Source organism: Arachis stenosperma, chromosome 1 (assembly GCF_014773155.1).
Source record: "Arachis stenosperma cultivar V10309 chromosome 1, arast.V10309.gnm1.PFL2, whole genome shotgun sequence".
Taxonomy (NCBI): domain Eukaryota; kingdom Viridiplantae; phylum Streptophyta; class Magnoliopsida; order Fabales; family Fabaceae; genus Arachis; species Arachis stenosperma.
The window spans coordinates 53,048,443-53,057,641 of NC_080377.1; the positions used below are offsets into that span (position 1 = coordinate 53,048,443).

Below are 9,199 nucleotides of genomic sequence, written 5' to 3' on the forward strand. Positions count from 1 at the left end.
TTGTTGGTATGAAGCAAGCTATAGTCATCTTGTAAATCTCAGTCAAGCAGATTCAAATGGTTATGGGTGATTTATGAATAAAGCATAAAATAAAGATAGAGATACTTATGTAATTCATTGGTGAGAATTTCAGATAAGCGTATGGAGATGCTTTGTCCCTTCCGTCTCTCTGCTTTCCTACTGTCTTCATCCAATCCTTCTTACTCCTTTCCATGGCAAACTGTATGTTGGGCATCACCGTTGTCAGTGGCTACAGTCCCGTCCTCCCAGTGAAAATGTTCAACGGGCTCTGTCACAGCACGGCTATTCAGCTGTCGGTTCTCGATCATGTCGGAATAGAATCCAATGATTCTTTTGAGTCTGTCACTAACGCCCCACAATCGTGAGTTTGAAGCTCGTCACAGTCATTCAATCTTTGAATCCTACTCAGAATACCACAGACAAGGTTTAGACCTTCCGGATTCTCTTGAATGCCGCCATCAATTCTAGCTTATACCACGAAGATTCCGATTAAGGAATCTAAGAGATAAATATTCAAGCCTTGTTTGCTTGTAGAACGGAAGTGGTTGTCAGGCACGCGTTCATAAGTGAGAATGATGATGAGCGTCACATAATCATCACATTCATCATGTTCTTGGGTACGAATGAATATCTTAGAACAAGAATAAGCTGAATTGAATAGAAGAACAATAGTAATTGCATTAATACTCGAGGTACAGCAGAGCTCCACACCTTAATCTATGGTGTGTAAAAACTCCACCGTTGAAAATACATAAGTGATATTGGTGATCATTGGCTTCGGCCCCAGAGAGGGAACCAGAAGAACCAAGATGAAAATACAATAGTAAAAGGTCGTATTTGTAGAGAACTAGTAGCCTAGGGTTTACAAAGATGAGTAAATGACATAAAAATCCACTTCCGAGCCCACTTGGTGTGTGCTTGGGCTGAGCATTGAAGCTTTCATGTATAGAGACTTTTCTTGGAGTTAAACGCCAGCTTTTGTGCCAGTTTGGGTGTTTAACTCCCATTCTTGTGCCAATTCCGGCATTTAACGCCGGACAGTTTTGAGCTGATTGGGAACGCCGATTTGGGCCATCAAATCTCGGGCAAAGTATGAACTATTATACATTGCTGGAAAGCCCAGGATATCTACTTTCCAACGCAATTGAGAGTGCGCTAATTGGGCTTCTGTAGCTCCAGAGAATCCACTTCGAGTGCAGGGAGATCAGAATCCAACAGCATCTGCAGTCCTTTTCAACCTCTAAATCAGATTTTTGCTCAGGTCCCTCAATTTCAGCCAGAAAATACCTGAAATCACAGAAAAACACACAAACTCATAGTAAAGTCCAGAAAAGTGAATTTTAACTAAAAACTAATGAAAATATAATAAAAACTAGCTAAAACATACTAAAAACATACTAAAAATAAAGCCAAAAAGCATATAAATTATCCGCTCATCACAACACCAAACTTAAATTGTTGCTTGTCCCCAAGCAACTGAAAATCAAATAAGATAAAAAGAAGAGAATATGCAATGAATTCCAAAAACATCTATGAAGATCAGTATTAATTAGATGAGCGGGGCTTTTAGCTTTTTGCCTCTGAACAGTTTTGGCATCTCACTCTATCCTTTGAAATTTAGAATGATTAGCTTCTATAGGAACTCAGAATCCAGATAATGTTATTGATTCTCCTAGTTAAGTGTGATGATTCTTGAACACAGCTACTTTATGAGTCTTGGCCGTGGCCCAAAGCACTTTGTCTTCCAGTATTACCACCAGATACATACATGCCACAGACACATAATTGGGTGAACCTTTTCAGATTGTGACTCAGCTTTGCTAGAGACCCCAGTTAGAGGTGTCCAGGGTTCTTAAGCACACTCTTTTTGCCTTGGATCACGACTTTATTTTTTTTCTTTTTCTTTTCGTTTTTTTTTTGTATTCACTGCTTTTTCTTGCTTCAAGAATCATTTTTATGATTTTTCAAATCCTCAGTAACATGTCTCCTTTTTCATCATTCTTTCAAGAGCCAACATTCATGAACAACAAATTCAAAAGACATATGCACTGTTCAAGCATACATTCAGAAGTCAAGGTATTGCCACCACATCAAAATAATTAATCTATTATAAAATTTAAAATTCATGCAATTCTTCTCTTTTTCAATTAAGAACATTTTTCATTTAAGAAAGGTGATGGATTCATAGGACATTCATAACTTTAAGGCATAGACACTAAGACACTAATGATCATAAGACACAAACATAGATAAACACAAGTATGAAAATTCGAAAAACAAGAAAATAAGGAACAAGGAAATTAAAGAACGGGTCCACCTTAGTAATGGCGGCTTATCTTTCCTCTTGAAGATCTTATGGAGTGCTTGAGCTCCTCAATGTCTCTTCCTTGCCTTTTTTGCTCCTCTCTCATGATTCTTTGATCTTCTCTAATTTCATGGAGGAGGATGGAATGTTCTTGGTGCTCCACCCTTAGTTGTCCCATGTTGGAACTCAATTCTCCTAGGGAGGTGTTGATTTGCTCCCAATAGTTTTATGGAGGAAAGTGCATCCCTTGAGGTATCTCAGGGATTTCATGATGAGTGGGATCTCTTGTTTGCTCCATCCTTTTCTTAGTGATGGGCTTGTCCTCATCAATGAGGATGTCTCCCTCTATGTCAATTCCAACTGAATAACAGAGGTGACAAATGAGATGAGGAAAGGCTAACCTTGCCAAGGTAGAGGACTTGTCCGCCACCTTATAAAGTTCTTGGGCTATAACCTCATGAACTTCTACTTCCTCTCCAATCATGATGCTATAAATCATGATAGCCCGGTCTATAGTAACTTCGGACCGGTTGCTAGTGGGAATGATTGAGCGTTGGATAAACTACCACCATCCCCTAGCCACGGGCTTGAGGTCATGCCTTCTCAGTTGAACCGGCTTCCCTCTTGAATCTCTCTTCCATTGAGCGCCCTCTTCACAAATGTCTATGAGGACTTGGTCCATCCTTTGATCAAAGTTGACCCTTCTAGTGTAAGGGTGTTCATCTCCTTGCATCATGGGCAAGTTGAATGCCAACCTTACATTTTCCGAACTAAAATCTAAGCATTTCCCCCGAACCATTTGTAAGCCAATTCTTTGGATCCGGGTTCACACTTTGATCATGGTTCTTGGTGATCCATGCATTGGCATAGAACTCTTGAACCATTAAGATTCCGACTTGTTGAATGGGGTTCGTAAGAACTTCCCAACCTCTTCTTCGGATCTCATGTCGGATCTCCGGATATTCACTCTTTTTGAGTTTGAAAAGGGCCTCGGGGATCACCTTCTTCATGGCCACAACTTCATAGAATTGGTCTTGATGCACCCTTGAGATGAATCTCTCCATCTCCCATGACTCAGAGGTGGAAGCTTTTGCCTTCCCTTTCTTCTTTCTTGAGGTTTCTCCGGCCTTAGATGCCATAAATGGTTATGGAAAAACAAAAAGCAATGCTTTTACCACACCAAATTTAGAAGGTTTGCTCGTCCTCGAGCAAAAGAAGAGAGTAGAAGAAGAAGAAATGGAGGAGATGGAGGGGGCTTTGTGGTTCGGCCAAGTGGGAGAAGTAGTGTTTAGGTTGTGTGAAAATGAGGTGGTTAAGATGGGTTTATATAGGGGTGGAGAGAGGGGTGGGATTCGGTCATGTATGGTTGGGTTTGGAAGGGAAAGTGGTTTGAATTTGAATGGTAAGGTAGGTGTGGTTTTATGAAGGATGGATGTGAGTGGTGAAGAGAATGGTAGGATTTGATAGGTGAGGGGTTTTTGGGGAAGAGGTGTTGAGGTGATTGGTGAATGGGTGAAGAAGAGAGAGAGTGGTGGGATTGGTAGGGATCCTGTGGAGTCCACAGATCCTGAGGTGTCAAGGATAATTCATCCTTGCACCAAATGGCGAGCAAAATTGCTCTTTCTGCCAATCCTGGTGTTAAACGCCGGGCTGGTGCCCATTTCTGGCGTTTAACGCCAGCTTGATGCCCATTCCTGGCGTTAAACACCAGTCTGGTGCCCCTTTCTGGCGTTAAACGCCCAGAATGGTGCCAGACTGGGTGTTAAACGCCCATTTGCTGCCCTTACTGGCGTTTAAAAGCCAGCAAGGTTTTCTTCCAGGGTGTGCTGTTTTTCTTTCTGTTTTTGCTTTTTCAATTGATTTTTTGACTTTCCATGATCATCAACCTACAGAAAACATAAAATAACAAAGGAAAATAGATAAATATAACATTGGGTTGCCTCCCAACAAGCGCTTCTTTAATGTCAGTAGCTTGACAGTGGGCTCTCATGGAGCCTCACAGATACTCAGAGCAATGTTGGAATCTCCCAACACCAAACTTAGAGTTTGAATGTGGGGGTTCAACACCAAACTTAGAGTTTGGTTGTGGCCTCCCAACACCAAACTTAGAGTTTGACTGTGGGGGCTCTATTTGACTCTGTTTTGAGAGAAGCTTTTCATGCTTTCTCTCCATGGTTACAGAGGGATATCCTTGAGCCTTAAACACAAAGGATTCTTTATTCACTTGAATGATTAATTCTCCTCTGTCAACATCAATCATAGCCTTTGCTGTGGCTAGGAAGGGTATGCCAAGGATGATGGTTTCATCCATGCACTTCCCAATCTCTAGGACTATGAAATCAGCAGGGATGTAATGGTCTTCAACCTTCACCAGAACATCCTCTACAAGTCCATAAGCTTGTTTTCTTGAATTGTCTGCCATCTCTAGTGAGATTCTTGCAGCTTGTACCTCAAAGATCCCTAGCTTCTCCATTACAGAGAGAGGCATGAGGTTTATGCTTGACCCTAAGTCACACAGAGCCTTCTTAAAGGTCATGGTGCCTATGGTACAAGGTATTGAAAACTTCTCAGGATCCTGTCTCTTTTGAGGTAATTTCTGCCTAGACAAGTCATCCAGTTCTTTGGTGAGCAAAGGAGGTTCTTCCTCCCAAGTCTCATTACCAAATAACTTGTCATTTAGCTTCATGATTGCTCCAAGGTACTTGGCAACTTGCTCTTCAGTGACATCTTCATCCTCTTCAGAGGAAGAATACTCATTAGAGCTCATGAATGGCAGAAGTAAATCCAATGGAATCTCTATGGTCTCAGTGTGAGCCTCAGATTCCCATGGTTCTTCATTAGGAAACTCATTTGAGGCCAGTGGACGTCCATTGAGGTCTTCCTCAGTGGCGATCACTGCCTCTTCCTCCTCTCCATATTCGACCATGTTTATGGCCTTACACTCTCCTTTTGGATTCTCTTCTGTATTGCTTGAAAGAGTGCTAGGAGGGAGTTCAGTAACTTTCTTACTCAGCTGACCCACTTGTGCCTCCAAGTTTCTAATGGAGGACCTTGTTTCAGTCATGAAACTTTGAGTAGTTTTGATTAGATCAGAGACCATGGTTGCTAAGTCAGAGTGGCTCTGCTTATAATCCTCTGTCTGTTGCTGAGAAGATGATGGAAAAGGCTTGCCATTGCCAAACATGTTTCTTCCACCATTATTGTTGTTGAAACCTTGTTGAGATCTCTGTTGATCCTTCCATGAGAGATTTGGATGATTTTTCCATGAAGGATTATAGGTGTTTCCATAGGGTTCTCCCATGTAATTCACCTCTTCCATTGAAGGGTTCTCAGGATCATAAGCTTCTTCTTCAGATAAAGCGTCCTTAGTACTGCCTGGTGCAGCTTGCATTCCAGACAGACTTTGAGAAATCATATTGACTTGCTGAGTCAATATTTTGTTCTGAGCCAGTATGGCATTCAGAGTATCAATCTCAAGAACTCCTTTCTTCTGATTCGTCCCATTGTTCACAGGATTCCTTTCAGAAGTGTACATGAATTGGTTATTTGCAACCATTTCAATGAGTTCTTGAGCTTCTGTAGGCATCTTCTTCAGATGAAGAGATCCTCCAGCAGAGCTGTCCAATGACATCTTGGACAGTTCAGACAGACCATCATAGAAGATACCTATGATGCTCCATTCAGAAAGCATTTCAGAAGGACACTTTCTGATCAATTGTTTGTATCTTTCCCAAGCTTCATAGAGGGATTCACCTTCCTTCTGTCTAAAGTTTTGGACTTCCACTCTAAGCTTACTCAATTTTTGAGGTGGAAAGAACTTTGCCAAGAAGGCATTGACTAGCTTTTCCCAAGAGTTCAGGCTTTCTTTAGGTTGTGAGTCTAACCATATCCTAGCTCTGTCTCTTACAGCAAAAGGGAATAGCATAAGTCTGTAGACCTCAGGGTCAACCCCATTGATCTTGACAATGTCACAGATTTGCAAGAACTCAGCTAAAAACTGATGTGGATCTTCCAATGGAAGTCCATGGAACTTGCAATTCTGTTGCATTAGAGAAACTAATTGAGGCTTAAGCTCAAAGTTGTTTGCTCCAATGGCAGAGATAGAGATGCTTCTCCCAAAGAAGTCAGGAGTAGGTGCAGTAAAGTCACCCAGCACCTTCCTTGCATTGTTGGCATTGTTGTTGTTTTCGGCTGCCATGTCTTCTTCTTGTTTGAAGATTTCTGTTAGGTCCTCTACAGAGAGTTGTGCCTTAGCTTCTCTTAGCTTTCGCTTCAAGGTCCTTTCAGGTTCAGGGTCAGAGGAAAAGAAAAATAGAAGGAAGAGGTAGAAGAATTCGAACTTATCAAGAAAGATAGAATTCGAATTGTGCATTGAGGAGTAGTGTTAGTCCATAAATAGAAGGATGTGAGAAGAGGGGAAGAAATTTTCGAAAATTAGAGTGAATTAATAAAAAAAAATTTAAAGAAAAAGTAATTGATTTTCGAAAACTAAGATTGGGAAAGAAATTAAGTGATTTTTGAAAAAGATTTTGAAATTAGAAATCAAAAAGATATGATTGAAAACTATTTTGAAAAAGATGTGATTAAGAAGGTATGATTGAAAAGTTATGGTTTTAAAAAGATGTGATTGAAAAGATATGATTGAGAAACAATTTAAAAAGATTTGATTTTAAAAATGAATAACATGCCTAACAAGAAAGATATAATTCAGACATTAAACCTTTCTCAACATAAAAGGTAACATACTTTGAGATGTTGAATCAAATCATTAATTGTTAGCAAGTATCCTTGAAAAAAAAAAGAAATTGATTTTGAAAATATATGATTGAAAAGATATGATTTGAAAAAGATTTGATTTAAAAAAATTTTGAAAACTTAAAAAAAATTGAATTAAAAACAAAATCTTCCCTCTTGTGCCATCTTGGTGTTAAACGCCTAGAATGGTATACATTATGGCATTTAACGCCCAAAACTCACCCCTTTTGGGCGTTAAACGCCCAGCCAGGCACCCTGGCTGGCGTTTAAACGCCAGTTTTCCTTCCTCACTGGGCGTTTTGAACGCCCAGCTTTTTCTGTGTAATTCCTCTGCTGAATGTTCTGAATCTTCAATTCTCTGTATTATTGACTTGAAAAGACACAAATTAAAAATTTTTTGGATTTTTAATAATGAGGAATAATCAAAATGCAACTAAAATCAAATAAACAATGCATGCAAGACACCAAACTTAGAAGTTTGTATACTATTGACACTAACAAAATGAGAATGCATATGAGAAACAACAAAACATGCAAGACAAGAGAATTTAAAGATCAGAACAAGGAAATCATCAAGAACAACTTGAAGATCAATTAGGACACATGAATGAATTCGAAAAAAAATGCAAGAAGAATAGAAACATGCAATTGACACCAAACTTAAAATTAGACACTAGACTCAAACAAGAAACATAAAAATATTTTTGATTTTAAGATTTTATAATTTTTTTGGTTTTTTCGAAAATTAAGTGGAAAAGAAAATAAAGATATCAAAATTCTTAATGAGAATTCCAGGAATCATGCAATGTTAGTCTAAAGCTTCAGTCTAAAGAAATTAGACATGGCTAGCCAAGCTTCAGCATGACATTACATTCAAGAGCTAAATTGATGAGAATCAATCAGTTTTGCTGATGATAAGAACATCATCTTGAAACACTAGAATTCATTCTTAAGAACTCTGAAGAAAAATACCTAATCTAAGCAACAAGACGAACCGTCAGTTGTCCAAACTCAAACAATCCCCGGCAACGGCGCCAAAAACTTGCTGCACGAAATTGTGATCATCAATGGCGCCATCAACATGGTACGCTCAATTGCAATCTCAACTCTTTATCACAACTTCGCGCAACTAACCAGCAAGTGCACTGGGTCGTAGAAGTAATAAACCTTACGCGAGTAAGGGTTGATCCCACGGAGATTGTTGGTATGAAGCAAGCTATAGTCATCTTGTAAATCTCAGTCAGGTAGATTCAAATGGTTATGGGTGATTTATGAATAAAGCATAAAATAAAGATAGAGATACTTATGTAATTCATTGGTGAGAATTTCAAATAAGCGTATGGAGATGCTTTGTCCCTCCCGTCTCTCTGCTTTCCTACTGTCTTCATCCAATCCTTCTTACTCCTCTCCATGGCAAGCTGTATGTTTGGGAATCACCGTTGTCAGTGGCTACAGTCCCGTCCTCTCAGTGAAAATGTTCAACGCGCTCTGTCACAGCACGGCTATTCAGCTGTCAGTTCTCGATCATGTCGGAATAGAATCTAGTGATTCTTTTGCGTCTGTCACTAACGCCCCACAATCGCGAGTTTGAAGCTCGTCACAGTCATTCAATCCTTGAATCCTACTCAGAATACCACAGACAAGGTTTAGACCTTCCGGATTCTCTTGAATGCCGCCATCAATTCTAGCTTATACCACGAAGATTCTGATTAAGGAATCCAAGAGATAAACATTCAAGCCTTGTTTGCTTGTAGAACGGAAGTGGTTGTCAGGCACGCGTTCATAAGTGAGAATGATGATGAGCATCACATAATCATCACATTCATCATGTTCTTGGGTACGAATGAATATCTTAGAACAAGAATAAGCTGAATTGAATAGAAGAACAATAGTAATTGCATTAATACTCGAGGTACAGCAGAGTTCCACACCTTAATCTATGGTGTGTAGAAACTCCACCATTGAAAATACATAAGTGATAATGGTGATCATTGGCATCGGCCCCAGAGAGGGAACCAGAAGAACCAAGATGAAAATACAATAGTAAAGGGTCCTATTTGTAGAGAACTAGTAGCCTAGGGTTTACAAAGATGAGTAAATGACATAAAAATCCACTTC

General features: G+C 39.6%; 1 non-coding gene across 1 annotated transcript; it reads left to right on the forward strand.

The window, feature by feature from the left end:
• Positions 1-6,011: 6,011 nt before the first annotated feature.
• Positions 6,012-6,119, forward strand: LOC130949453 (small nucleolar RNA R71). The gene has a single exon (XR_009073388.1). It is a non-coding gene; the product is annotated as a small nucleolar RNA R71 (small nucleolar RNA).
• Positions 6,120-9,199: the final 3,080 nt, after the last annotated feature.